The sequence below is a fragment of the Palaemon carinicauda genome, chromosome 3 (assembly GCF_036898095.1).
Source record: "Palaemon carinicauda isolate YSFRI2023 chromosome 3, ASM3689809v2, whole genome shotgun sequence".
NCBI lineage: Eukaryota > Metazoa > Arthropoda > Malacostraca > Decapoda > Palaemonidae > Palaemon > Palaemon carinicauda.
In genome coordinates this window covers 158,899,812-158,915,810 of record NC_090727.1, presented here as the reverse complement: position 1 = coordinate 158,915,810, position 15,999 = coordinate 158,899,812, and the positions used below count along the sequence as shown (strand labels likewise).

The 15,999-nt window shown below is 35.3% G+C and overlaps 1 long non-coding RNA gene across 1 annotated transcript in view; it reads right to left on the bottom strand.

The window, feature by feature from the left end:
* Positions 1-226: 226 nt before the first annotated feature.
* Positions 227-15,999, bottom strand: part of LOC137637974 (uncharacterized) — a 217,189-nt gene continuing 201,416 nt past the window's right edge. Inside the window, exon 3 of the long non-coding RNA XR_011043834.1 lies at positions 227-312. This is a non-coding gene — a long non-coding RNA (uncharacterized lncRNA). The remainder of the gene's footprint in view (positions 313-15,999) is intronic.

Genomic DNA, 15,999 nt, shown 5'->3' with positions numbered 1-15,999 from the left:
CGCTGGAAGAATGAATCACAAAATCCAAAATTGCACATAAAAAAAAAATAAGAAATTCATATTATACTCTAATCTACAAAATAATCCGAAGACAGTGTTTCCACGAGAGCACAGAGTATGGCAAAATAATAACTTTGAAACCGGTTGTGAAATAGATCAAACATGGCTAAACTAATGAAAATAACAACCTGATTAAAACTATAAATATCTCATTAAGGATCAACTTACTTGGATGGGTGACCGCCAATGAATGCATGTCACCGCTGGCATATACACCCTGGGGACCATTGCTAAGAGTCAGGTGGCAAAGTCCTAAAAGCAAAAAGACACAAATTAATTTATATCATAAAGTTTTTTCTATTTTTTCCGAGATGTATTTACAAATATTTAATATTTTATTAATTTTACAAGCGCACTATTTCTCTTTATCATAGACGACATATCTTTGCCATAGTAAATAGAGATAAACAAACGTCATCAAACTTAATATGAAAAGAGACCATCAAGAATGAAGCATTTCAAGAACCCGAATATTAAAAAAACAAGAAAAAAGAGAAAAAAAATTTGGGTAGTTCTGCATAAAGAAAAGGTTTTGGGTACTTTTGCATAAAAAAAATAGGCTTTGAGTAGTTTTGAAAAAAAAAATGTTTTTGGGTAGTTTTGCGAAAAAAAAAAAGTTTTGTGTATTTTTGCGAATCTGAAAATTCTGCAAGTGAAGAAGGAAAGTTTTTCTAGTGAGTTACTAAGATTGTGTATGTACCGGAAGAAAATTGAAACACATTGTTAAAAAAGAATTACAGAAGACTTTCAAGAAAAGTTAAAACACAATTATAAAGGAATTATAGCTTTTTTCCTTTCCCATCTTTGGAAATAATGTTATAATGACCAGCAGTCCGTTGAGATACTACCGCTAGATTGGCCAGACAGTACTACATAGGACCCTTCTCTCTGGTTACGGTTCTTTCCCTTTTCCTACACAGACACCGAATAGTCTGGCCTATCCATTACAGATTCTTCTCTGTCCTCATACACCTGACAACACTGTCATTACTAGGACTATTCTTCTTCACCCAAGGGGTTAAGTACTGCACTGTAATTGTTCAGTGGCTAATTTCCTATTGGTAAGGGTAGAAGAGACTCTCTAGCTATGGTAAGCAGCTCTTCTAGGAGAAGGACACTCCAAAATCAAACCATTGTTCTCTATTCTTGGGTAGTGCCATAGCCCCTGTACCATGGTCTTACACTGTCTTGGGTTAGAGTTCTCTAGCTTGAGGGTACACTCTGGCACACTTTTCTATCTAGTTTCTCTTCCTCTTGTTCTGTTTAAAGTTTTTATAGTTTATAGAGGAAATATTTATCTTAATGTAGTTGTTATTCTTAAAATATTTTAATTTTCCTTGTTTTCCTTCCTCGCTGAGCTATTTTCCCTGTTGGGGGCCCCTGGGCTTATAGCATTCTGCTTTTCCAAATAGGGTTGTAGCTTAGCATTTAATAATAATAATAATAATAATAATAATAATAATAATTGAAAAACGAGCGAATCAGGGAAACAATAGAATGGTCTTTAATTAGCTAAGAATATGGAGAGAGAGAGAGAGAGAGAGAGAGAGAGGGAGAGAGAGAGAGGAGAGAGAGAGAGAGAGAGAGGAGAGCGAGCGAGCTATTATCAAAATCATTGAAAATTTAAAAATTATTATTATTAGAATTATTAAAACAATTGAGAGAGAGAGAGAGAGAGGAGAGAGAGAGGATGAGGAGAGAGAGAGAGGAGAGAGAGAGAGAGAGAGAGAGAGAGAGAGAGAGAGAGAGAGAGAGAGAGCTATTATTAAAATCATTGAAAATTTCAAAATGATTATTATTAGAATCATTAAAACAATTGAGAGAGAGAGAGAGAGAGAGAGAGAGAGAGAGAGAGAGAGAGAGAGAGAGAGAGAGAGAGAGAGGGCTTCTCAGAACAAACCAAAACATTCCTTCCATTAACTCATCGGGTCAATAGAGTTACTGTTAAATGTAACAAGACCAAGATTTCTCCCAAGAGTAACTATCCTCCGTCACAATTTAGAGGGGGGTGGGAGGTGGGGGAGTGAGGGGGTCTTACCCCCTACATCATGGCCAATCCCCTGCTTTTACTACTGAATTGTCCTCCAGAGTCCACTCTTAATGGATCTCCCCATCCGATCAGTGAAACAGCAAATAATAATAATAATAATAATAATAATAATAATAATAATAATAATAACAATAATAATAATAATAATAATAATAATAATAATAGAAATAATAATAAAAATAATAATAAAAATAATAATGATAATAATAATAACAATAATAATAACAACAACAACAATAATAATAATAATAAAAATAATAATAATAATAATAATGATAATAATAATAATAATAATAACAACAACAACAACAACAACAACAACAACAACAACAACAACAATAATAATAATAATAAGCTGAATCTTGATCTGCTGCCACCTAGGGTTGTGGTAACCTAATAGGTAACGTCCTTTCCTGGTAATCGCCAAACCTGGGTTCGAGTCCCGCTCAAGCTCCTTTGTTGTTTTGGTCGCTTCAACCTCACCATCCTTGTAAGCTAAGGATGGGGTATTTGGGGAAGCCTATAGGTCTATCTGCTGAGTCATCAGCAGTCATAGCCTAGCTCTCCCTGGTCCAGCTTGGGCGCTGATCATATGAATATAATCAGTCTCTAGAAGTCTGGGGCATTGTCACTCACAGTCCCTTGCCTCTGCCATTCATGAACGACCTGGTTTTCGAGGTCGAGTGGAAGGATGTGGCCGACCTTAAGGTGATTCTTCACTTGGCGACTTATCGCCACCCCCCACCCCCACCCCGAAGGACTTAATTGGACCACTGAGGCTGAAAGGAACCGTCACCAGACATTAAGTAGGCCTATAAAATGGTCAGATGGGGAAGGAAAGCTGAGAAACTACGACAATTTTCCTTGTTGTTATTCGAAATTTTTTATTTACTAATGTACGCGACCCGTTAAAAATTGCTGATAAATATTTAGGCATATGTGCACATACAAACAACGCCCAATTCTCATCGTTGTATGACTACTCCCTCTCCCTTTTTATCCGAGGGACGGCGAGAGACCGAGAGGTCATATACATCTGGTAATGCCACTGAGCGTGACTGGAAATTTATATACATTAAACAGACACTTTGTAGGGGATATTCTCTCACCATGTTTATCATAGACATTAAACAAAGCAGCGCATATTTCTCTCATCTTACTTAAAACAAGTAAAGTTTATTATATTAAGGTATCAAGCAAGTACTGCCGTGCGTGCGTGCTTAAATGTTCACTGCCGTGCTCATTCGTGCAGAAATGGGACAACCAGAAAATACACGACCTAAATGCTGCCACTAATATTGGCTGTTCTGTTGCCCAAATGATAAAAAACTAAAAAAAATATATATGACAGAAATTGCCTTACGGTTCAAAGTCTGATATAGAACTGTTGCTGTCGGATGTGGAGGAGACGAGAGTTGCAGAAAATGGAATATGGCGAGAATCCGTCACCTTGAAGGGTCGCGGGCAATTTTGAGTTGAAGGAACTTGTAATTGCTGAAAGGATCTTTGTCTATATTTTTGAGAGAGAGAGAGAGAGAGAGAGAGAGAGAGAGAGAGAGTTTTCCTCTCTTTTTTTTCTCTCAGGAACTTAAGAGATTTTTTCAATTATACTTTCAGTTTCAGGGAGAGAGAGAGAGAGAGAGAGAGAGAGAGAGAGAGAGAGGGAGCTATTAATATTATAATTATTGAAAATATCAAAATTATTGTTATCACAATAATTGAGAGAGAGAGAGAGAGAGAGAGAGAGAGAGAGAGAGAGCTATTGTTATTAGAATTATTGAAATCTCAAAATTATTGTTATTACAATAATTGAGAGAGAGAGAGAGAGAAGAGAGAGAGAGAGAGAGAGAGAGAGAGAGAGAGAGAGAGAGAGTTTTCTTTTCTTTTTTTCTCTCAGAAACTTGAGATTTTTTTTAATTGGCCTTTCAGTTTCAGAGAGAGAGAGAGAGAGAGAGAGAGAGAGAGAGAGAGAGTTAATACAGCAAATTAGTATCTGTTCTTTTTCTGTATGTCAATTCAACTCTCACAACCAAACTACTGTCAACAGGATACTCAAAATTAGTTTTTATTTTTTATATATGACGGGAAACTGGTCCCTGAAGTTTAATTATTTCCCTTCGACTGGAAACTGTGGAATTACCGCAATTCGAACCATCGATCTGCCATTATGAGAGAGAGAATGAGAGAGAGAGAGGAGAGAGAGAGAGAGAGAGAGAGAGCCAGAGAGAGAGAGAGAGAGAGAGAGAGAGAGAGCTATTATTGTTAAGATTATTGAAAATTCAAAATTATTATCAAAATTTTAAAAATAATTGACAATTCTTAAGTGATTATTATTATTATTATTATTATTATTATTATTAATGCAGGTAATTTTTTTTTTTAATTTATATTAAAATTACTATTACTACTAAAAGTATTAAATTTTTTTATTAAAATTCAAATGAGAGAGAGAGAGAGAGAGAGAGAGAGAGAGAGAGAGAGAGTTTATACATGTATATGACCTAAGCTAGATGTCACTGAGCATATATACATGCATTACATATAACCACTATGACATATGAACCCTAAATTTCGTCATTCCACTTTTAATATTCTTATTAAATTATTATTATTATTATTATTATTATTATTATTATTATTATCATTAAATACTAAGCTACAACCCTAGTTGGAAAAATAGTATGCTATAAGCCCAGGGCCTGCAACAGGGAAAATAGCCAGTGAGGAAAGGAAACAGGGTAAAATAAAATATTTTAAGAAGAGTAACAACATTAAAATAAACTTTTCCTATATAAACTATAAAAGCTTTAATAAAACAAGACGAAGAAAAACTAGATAGAACAGTATGCCCGAGTGTACCCTCAAGCAAGAGAACTCTAACCCAAGACAGTGGAAGACCATGGTACAGAAGCTATGGCACTACCCAAGACTAGAGAACAATAGTTTGATTTAGGAGTGTCCTTCTCCTAGAAGAGCTGCTTACCTTAAGCCTCGAATCTAAAGGGGAAATAAACGAAGAAACTCTTTCCTCTCGTTGTGGGAATCAATCCTTGCAGCGCTGGTCAGGAGCCAAACTAATTACCCCATTATCCAGTAGTAAGGCAATTAGCTAAATGCTACTTCATTTAACACTTGTATTAATTAAAGGATTGTAAATGAAAAGTGGGTAGGAAATATGAAGATTTGAAGTCGAGAGATCACTGTGGCAATCAAAACTATAACTTCTCTACTATTCCTACATTCATAGATAAGATGTGTCTATTGCATACCAGAAATAAGGGGCAACTAAGTAGAGAGCATACCTTCGCCGCAACAAGCAGTCTTATGTTGCTCTTCACACTACTGAGTATTTGTACTTAGATGTATTTTCCTAAAAATACTACAACCCTAGTTAGAAAAGCAGGATTCTATAAGCCCAAGGGCTCCAACAGGAAAAATAGCCCAGTGAGGAAAGGAAACAAGGACAAATAAAATATTTTAAGAAGAGTAACATCATTGAAATAAGTATCTCCTATACAAACTATAAAAACTTTAACAAAACAAGAGGAAGAGAAACTAGATAGAACAGTGTGCCTGAGTGTACCCTCAAGCAAGAGAACTCTAACCCAAGACAGTGGAAGACCATGATACAGAGGCTATGACACTACCCAAGACTAGAGAACAATGTCTTTCTGGAAGCGCTGCTTACCATAGCTTAAGAGTCTTCTACCCTTCAAAAGTATTCTCAATGAAATCCTGCACTTTTGAGGGGGGGGGGGGGTAACAACATGAGCTGATTTATTTGGTGAAGCAATTTAATAGATATACGCTTTTACATTTCCCACTTCGTGATCTCTCTCTCTCTCTCTCTCTCTCTCTCTCTCTCTTCTCTCTGAGCTACCCAAGCGGTCTTTTAGCTCCTGTCTCCTCCCATTTACTGCTTAATAGGACAACAGGATCTCCTAAGGACCCCACATGAACCCTTTTATTGTAGCTCTAATGGTGTGTCCTTTATCAGGGTTTGTTAAAATCTCTCTCTCTCTCTCTCTCTCTCTCTCTCTCTCTCTCATTTCAAAATTATAATTGTATAAATGTATATTCTAGTGTGCTCTCTCTCTCTCTCTCTCTCTCTCTCTCTCTCTCTCTCTCATTTCAAAATCTACAACAACAACAACAACAACAACAATTGCCACCATTTCTGTTCCACTGCAGGACAAAGGCCTCAGACATATCGATCCATGTCTAGGGTTTGGCCAGTTTTAATCACCACGCTGGCCAGTGCGGATTGGTGATGGTGGGAGACTTTAGTCTAATCGCTCAGTAAAACTAACATAGTATGGGTGGCCCTGACTAGTACAGCTTTGTTGATCATGGCGATACGCAAACCCTTTCACCACGTTAAGGTATCCTTACTCAAGAAAATAAGCCTATTGTTACATGCACCAGACAGTAAAGGTTCTACGTTTAAAGGTTTTAAAGGTCGCTCATGAATGGCAGAGGCAAAGGACAGTGACATTGCCCTATCAAGCAGGATAAAGCCTTAGAGACTGACAACATTAAATATATTCAGAGCCCAAGGAACCTCTCCATCCAAGCTAGGACCAAGGAGGACCAGACAATGGCTACTGACGACCCAAAGCCACCTCCTTAGCTCACAAGGAGGTTTGAAGTTGCAGCGACCAAAGAAACTAAAGAGTTTAAGCGGGACCCGAACCTCAGTCTGGCAATCACCAGACAACGCCGCTACCGACCGGCTACCACAATATAATGGGCGTTCAATTTTACTCTTTCATTCACTCTTGAAGGCAGAATTTTCAACGAAAATCTCATTTCCATCAATGTTAAAAATATTTACATGAAGATGTTGATGAAAAAAAAAAAATCTTACTTGTTAGTTATTTTGGACTAAGAGTCACATTTAATCAGCAAACGATAATCTCATTTCCTTCAATGTTAAAAATGTTTACATGAAGATGTTAATCAGGGCAAAAAAAAAAAAAAAAAAAAAAAACACACACCACTTGTTAGTTATTTTGGACTAAGAATCACATTTAATCAGCAAACTAATTAAAGTAAAGGTGGAAACTTTTAATTACAGTGTGTGACCAGCTCCAGTGAGAATTACCCGGCAAGGAATACAGAGAATGGCGTAAATAAACCACTTAATTACCAGCGGAAACATAGCAAACTAAAATCATATACACTATTAAAAAACAACCGTTATTCTAACAGGAAATTCTCCTTAAAAATATACTGTTCTCAGCTGTTAAAATACAGGCGACCATAATTTTACCATACTTTGTTATTATATTTTAGGGGTTGGTGGCCGTAATATCACTTTTTTAACGTATATATATTCGTTTTTAAAACGGTAAATGCCTGGCTACATTTATTCCAGGATTTTTTACCGTTTTTTACGGCAAATCTTTAACAGTGTACCGTAGTTTTATCACACTAAATACTGAAACAAACAATAGTCGAAGAGTTTAAAATAAGATAAAAATCACGATGAAAAAATAATAAAAAATAAAAAATAAAAAAATAAGAAAATAAATCATCCAAATGAAGACCATATAAAAAAAATGTAAAGAATCTCAAATATTTGTCTGCAGCGTGCCACTGAATGCTCACTGGAATAAGTTAAAGTGTGACTTTCTCTAGACATTTATTATTATTATTATTATTATTATTATTATTATTATTATTATTAGCTAAGCTACAAACCTAGTTGGAAAAGCAGGATACTATAATCCCAAGGACTCCAACGGGAAAAATAGTCCAGCGAGGAAAGGAAATAAGAAAAAAAAATAGAATAGTGCGCACTAGCGTATCGTACCAACCGTGTGTCACACGATCGCACATAGTAACGACATTTCATTTTGTGTATATATTATACTTGTATCTTCGCTCTCCCCTCGCACTGTTAAGGACCCTGAAATAACATGTCTGTTTTCCTCACCGTTAACTGTTAACCGGTGCGGTTTGTCGGGTTGAACATGAAATTGCCTGTTGAGTCTTTTATGCCCTTTTTGCCTGGAGTTTATTTATATATAAACGTATGTTCTGTAATAAAGTCACTCAGTTGCTTTCATCCTGCCTTTGAGTCACAACCTTCTCTCGGCTCGTCACAGTATCCTCAAGCAAGAGAACTGTACCCAAAGTCCGGTGGAAGACCATGGTACAGAGGCTATGGCACTGCCCAAGACTAGAGAGCAATGGTTTGGTTTTGGAGTGTCCTTCTCCTAGAAGAGCTGCTTACCACAGCTAAAGAGTCTCTTCTACACTTACCAAGTTGGAAAATAGCCACCAAACAATCTCAGTGAGGTAGTTAACCCTCGAGTGGAGATTTTTGGGTTATGTTAGTGTCGTCAGATAAATGAGGAAGGGGAAGAATTGGTGTTAGTCAGTAAGTGTTACCAACATTTCTCCGACGTTTTAAATAGATATCTCTGAAGAAATAGCAATTGTCAACAATGAAATCATCTCTCTTACTACAGGAGGATTGCTATATAAGTTCAGGGAGGTAATTGATGCTTTTGATAACACACGTTTAAAAGAGAAAGCAGCCAAATTTGAATAAACTCGGGCATATTTTTGTTCTACCCAAAACTTCTTAGATCTCTCTTGGAAATGTTAAAGTCACCTATATTGAGAATTTTCTTTATTTTTACTTTATAAAGTAAAATGCTTGACACTATTTTAAAGCATTGTAAGAAATTTACTACCTTCAAAAAGTTGTTATGCCTACAGGGCATACTTTTTATGAAAAAGAGGATGTCTTGAGAGACAAAAAAAAAAGAGGACGCATCTAACTACTCTTATCCACGAGAGAGAGAGAGAGAGAGAGAGAGAGAGAGAGAGAGAGAGAGAGAAAACGTCCCGGTCTGGTGATCACCAGACTGGGGCTTCGAGTCCCGCTCAAACTCAATAATTCCTTCATGTCTGCAACCTCACCATTCTTGTAGCTAAGGATGGGGGATTTGGGGAAGCCTATAGGTCTATCTGCTGAGTCATCAGCTTGGGTGGGGAGGGGGGCTTAAGCGCTGATCATATGGATACATACTCAGTCTTCAGAGCATTGTCCTGCTTACTAGGACAATGTCACTGTCCCTTGCTTCTGTCATTCAAGAGCGGCCTTTAAACCTTAAGAGGCCTTTAATCCTCCTAATGTAGTGATAGCACTAAATTCCTAATGAATTTCTTCAATTCGCATTTAATATTTTACTTTTAAACTAGAAGTTAAAATCAAAATGTTAAGCGAAAATATAAATATTAACAGAAAAGAGAAATAAATTTGAAAGCCATTAATTACGATTCCAGTATATATATATATATATATATATGTATATATATACATATATATATAAATATATATGCATATATATATATATTACATATATATATTATATATATATATAATTACATATATATATATAAATATATATGTATATATATGTGTTTATATATATATGCATATACAATATATATATATATATATATATATTTATATATATATAATATATATATATATATATACATACATACATATATATATATATATATATATTACTAATACACATAATTTACTTGGCAGTGGTTGTATATATAAATACATATATATATATATATATATAAATATTTATATATATATAATATATATATATATACATACATATATATATATATATATATATTACTAATACACATAATTTACTTGGCAGTGGTTGTATATATAAAATACATATATATATATATATATATATATCTATATATATATATCTATATATATATATATATATATATATCATTATTATTACTAATACACATAATTTACTGGTCAATGGTTGCATATATAAATATACATACATATAAACAAACTACACAATAATCATTTCCCTGAAGGATTAAAAAATAAGCCGGATGGAGTGTCTTTCCAAAAACTCAATAGCATCGACTTCTTGGTTTCCAGCCTCGCTGGGAAATCTTAACATTCGCAAAGTTCTTTGAGCTCCCAAATTAAATTCTTTGGGTTTACAAGGAACATTTCAACAGCACTGACCGAGACGCTCCGAAGAAAGGAATACAATTTTGACGCCTTTGTAATTCCTTGGGACAGAGCGGGTGTAAAATCATGTTAAGAGGGAAACAAACACAAGAACGCCACCTAAGCCACTTGCATAGTAGAGTGGTAACGTGGTCGCCTAGCATTTGCATGGCAGCAGATCGACCCCAACCCGGGAAAGTGAGTTTAAGCTGCTTACTGGGGAGGCCACTGCTGTGAAGAGGCGCCACTGGTGGGGGTTGGGCTTGTCCGGCTGACGTTCTGGTGAGCATCTATACTGATGAAACTGGAACTGAAACCAGACAGCTTTAACCTAAGGTTCTCCACCTAACCTAACCTAGGAAGTGAATCCTTTCTAATTTACCTACAGGGCTGTGGTGGGAAAACGCCTCCTACAATACAACCGCCCCAAGTCCTTACACCTGCATACTTAGCTTACCCTATGACCAGAGTTGCCAGGTTGGCCTTTTTCAGGTCAAAAACTCAAAATTTGGCCTTTTTTAAATTGGTTGATCGCTAACAATATCATAAAGAGACAGGTTGGCCTTTAATGTCATGTTTTACGCCATTTTTTCTATTAATGGGTTGGCCTTTTCAAGCTACAGCTGATTAGAAGTTGGCCTTTTCTCACTTAGAAAACCTGGCAACTCTGCCTATGACTGTGTCTCAATACTGTTTGCTTCCCAACCTGCTTCTCTCCTGGCAATGTAACGCTAAATCATATTTCTTGAATCGTAAAACTAGCTTCATATTATAGTACTTTAGACAAAGATACATAACCTTTATAGTACTTTAGACAAAGATACATAACCTTTATAGTACTTTAGACAAAGATACATAACCTTTATAGTACTTTAGACAAAGATACAAAACCTTTTACCAATAAAAATAATAGATTTGATAAATATTGAGAAAGTTTACACCTGTCACAACAAACTACATTCACGCCGTATTTTTTCTGGATTACTAATGTTCACTCACTGATTTACAGGACTAGAGGAACTATCCAAAGTACGTTATATATGATTGCATTAACATAACCTTCTGGCTAGTGCAGATGTAATGTGTTCGCCTAGCATTCGCATGGCAGCAGATCGATCCCAGCCAGGGACCATGAGTTTAAGCTGTTTACTGGGGAGGCCACTGCTGTGCTAGGGCACTACAGTGGGGGGGGGGGGGTGCTGGGCTTGCCCAGCTGACGTTCTGGTGAGCATCTTTACTGATGGAACTTGAACTGAAACCAGAAACCTTTAAAATTTACCCAGACAAACTTATTATAACTTTCTCCGATCAATTTTTGAAAAAAAGAAGAAAAAAGAGAGAGAGAGAGAGAGAGGAGAGAGAGAGAGAGAGAGAGAGGAGAGAGTGTAAGAAAGAAAGAAAATGAGTGTAAGAAAGAAAGAAATGAGAGAGAGAGAGAGAGAGAGAGAGAGAGAGTGTGTAAGAAAGAAAGAAATGAGTGTAAGAAGGAAAGAAATGAGAGAGAGAGAGAGAGAGAGAGAGAGAGAGAGAGAGAGTGTGTGTGTAAGAAAGAAAGAAATGAGAGAGAGAGAGAGAGAGAGAGAGAGAGAGAAGAAACTATTAGCTAAGCCAAAGCTGGTATTAGATCGGTCACGAACATTCCTTTCAGAGAGAAAGGGGCTGAGTAACTGGAACAAATACTAAACTATTATCTATTCAAAACGTTTTTACATTATACATGACACAGATATGGCTTCATTTGTTGAATTAAACACAGAATTACGTGATGGAAAAAATACTTGATATAAATACACGGATTAAGACTTCATTTTTTTGTAGAAAATACTCAACCACTACTACTATCCTATCTCAATAACTCTTACTACAGTATTTATATAAGCATCTCTCTCTCTCTCTCTCTCTCTCTCCTCTCTCTCTCTCTCTTCTCATAAATGGATCGATACAAATGGTCAAAGAGTTTACGTATATTTATATGCACCTATCTGCATGCGTAATATATATACACGTGCGATATACTCATTTAAAAGTTTAAAGTTCGTTCATGAATGACTAAGGCAAGGGACAGTGACAATGCCCTAGCTAACAAGGTAATGCCCTATGGACTGACCATATTATATATATATATATACATATATATATACATACATATATATATGAATATATATATATACATACATATATATATATATATATATGCGTGTGTGTATATATAATATATATACATACATACATGCATACATACATACATACACACACATATATATATATGTATGTATATATATATATATATATATATATATATATATATATATATATATATATATATATATATATATATATATATATATATATATATATATATATATATATATATATATATATATATATATATAGGATCAGCGCAGACGCCCACTCCACCTCCTTCCAAGCTACGACCAGGGAGGACCAGGTGATGGCTGTTGATGACTCAACAAGTAAACCTATGTGCTCCCCCTAAACCGCACATCATTATATCAGAAGAGATGCGACGGTGCAGATACCACAATAAACTATCGAGCTTGAGCGGGACTCGAACACCAGTCCGGCACATGACCAGGCAGGGACGTTTCCAATAGGCCACGATCTTGTCTGCGGGGTTGCCGGTTAGGTGATAACCGAGAGGCGAGGTGAATGCAACCAACCTTTATTAAACAATCATCAAGTTTATATACAGCGACTTGCGAGGAAGAACGTCACAAAAATTTAAACATGATAAGCCATGAACTATAGTCAATTCTTTTTAGTGAGGCAGATTTGCACCGATTCACAGGGGTACCCTTTAAGCTCGGGAAAGTTTTGTGCTCACTGATTGGTTGGCGAAGATAATTCTAACCAATCATATAGCAGGAAAACTTTTCCGAGCTAAAAGGGCACCGCTGTGAGTCAGTGCAAAATGAGTAGCATAATAACAGCAAGTTGGTCTATTAACAGTGCAGAGAAGAACGAGTGACGAGATAAAAAAAATCAAAACTGTTACAGTGGACGAGCGTGAGTGAAACACGTGCTCAACCCATACCTTCTAAACTACACAATGTTCTTAATGAATTGAATAACAAGTCAAAGAAACCTATATGGGATTTTATAAAGTCGTGAGAAGAGTGTGGTTTCAATCCGGATAGAAAATACGCAGGAGATTCAGATTTTCATGATATTAAGCACTTTGGAATTCTATGACAATTCTAGTTTTCTAGTCGTAAGATATTCTAAGATGCGTGCTTGATACTTGCTTCTAGGTTATATCCAAACGTAGTTTATTTCCCTTCAATGTCAAATTTTGATTGATTTTTCTTTTTTTCCGATAGCGAGTTAGGCCTTTGCTTGTAGGCCTATTCCTCTTGGTTTTATCTGATCCAGGATACACTGTTAGGAAAAAAACCGTAATTTTCATTGGAAATTCTCCGTAAAACTATACGGTTTTCAATAGTTTTTCAGTAAAATACAGGCGACCGTAATTTTACCTCACTTTGTCATATTTTACGGGTTGGTGACCGTAATATCACTCTTTTACGTCAATATAACCGTTTTTAAAACGGTAAAAATCCTGGAATAAATGTTGCCAGACTTTTAACGTTTTTTTAACACGAATTTTTAAGTGTACAAAAGGGTACCTGGATGACTTTCCTATCGGCATTATGTCTACGTAAATTGTTAATATATTGTGAAGAATATTCGTTTAAATAAAAAAAAAATCTTCAGTAATTATCAATTTACTAATAAAAGGAAGCAGCAAATCAATCAAAATATAAAAATAAGAAAACGAAGAGAAACTAAAATAGAATTATCAAATCCTTACAACAAGAACTTAAATAAATATAGGATACAGTCCTATTATAAAAGGTATATATCTTAAAAAAAAATAAATTAAATACTGTACCAACCGTGTGTCACACCATCGTACATAATTCCTTTTGTATATATTATGCTTGTATCTTCGCTCTTCCCTCGCACTAAAAAGAAACAGAATAAACACGTCTGCGTTTCTCCTATGTAACATTGTCTGTTTCTCGAACATGTAATTTCCTGTTGCCTTGAGGTTTTGTATATAAAGGAGAGTGTTCTATAATAAATTAACCCAGTTGCTTTCACTCTGCCCTTGAGTTCACAACCTTCTCTTGTCACCGTCACATTGAATACCCCGGAAGTCGACTCGCTCCCACCGCCTTCCACCCCCACCCCCATGTACCAACCGTGTGTCACACGGTTGGTACAAGACATACCTTTAAAAAATTCTTAAAAAATAAGACAAATTAATCAGCTTGTGTAAAGAGGAACCATAAAATAATGAAATAGTAAGAAAGAACATTAGTAAAATTCATATACTTCACATTAAAAAAAAAGCAAAAAATGAAAAAGAGAAACAAAGATGTCCTATTTGACCTTAGTCGCCGCGAAAATTCCAGGCGAAATAAGCCACACCCCCCTGATGACGTCAAAGCCAATCTTATCTCCCGCATTAACAGCTTGAAATTTGGAGACAGCGTGATTGACTATGACGTCATCAGTGGGTGGAGCTTATTTCGCCTGGAATCTTGGCGAGGATTTTACAAAATTTGAATGGTACAAAACAACGAAAAATAAAAAATAACAAATAAATAGTGGACACTTTAGAACAGACATGAAAACAAAATACCAATTAATACCTTTAACACGAAATTCAAATATCTAAAGTTTGAGATTCCCAAAATTTTCGCAAGAGGCAACGCGTGGGAGGCGAGGTGACGCGGCAGCACAAAGGACGCGTGACCTTTGACCTATCGGTGACCGGGCTATCCGCTTTACGGCGTAGTACAAAGGACTACCGCATACCAGAGAAACGGAAAATCCATTTCCTTCTTCCGTCTTTGCGCTCCTCGGCTTCTTAAGCCTTTTGTTGCGGTGACCTTAAAAGAGAGATGGTTCTCCTTTTAATCTCTCTTAACTAGTGTATACGACCCGTCAAATATGACGGATAAATATTTACTTTGAATAGATTTGGACAAACACCCACAACCCACTATCCAGGGTAGGGCTATTCACCCTTCTCCCCATTCGAGGAACCGGGATGGCTGACCGTGACTGAAATATATATATATATATATTTATATAGATAGATAGATAGATAGATAGAGATAGATAGATAGATAGCAAGACACTTTTATTCTTTAATATATAGGGGAGATTTTCAAGAAGATCAAGAGCAGTTCTTTCATCACACACAATATATATATTATATATATATATATATATATATATATATATATATATATATATATATATATATATGTATATATACATATGTATATATATATATATATATATATATATATATATATATATATATATATACATATATGGACACATATATACACATATATATTTATATATATACGCTGTATATATACACTGTATATAATATAGATAGATAATAGATAAACAAGAATAATAACAGAAGGTCCCTATAAATAGCATACAAAGACCATAAATAAATGCGAGTGGAAGGACATGTCCGAGGCCTTTGTCCTGCAGTGGACCAGCAACGGCTGATGATGATGTTATATATATATATATATATATATATATATATATATATATATATATATATATATATATATATATATAGAGAGAGAGAGAGAGAGAGAGAGAGAGAGAGAGAGAGAGAGAGAGAGAGAGAGAGAGAGAGAGAGAGAGAGAGAATTACAGAATATTACAACTTTTAATCTATAACAATTAATTTTACAGAACAGCATCGAGTTTGTTTTAAAAGACATTACAATTAAAATGATAATTAGTTTCAAAATGAATTTCAATTATCATTTTAAACAGCGAAAATATATATTTCATAGTAATA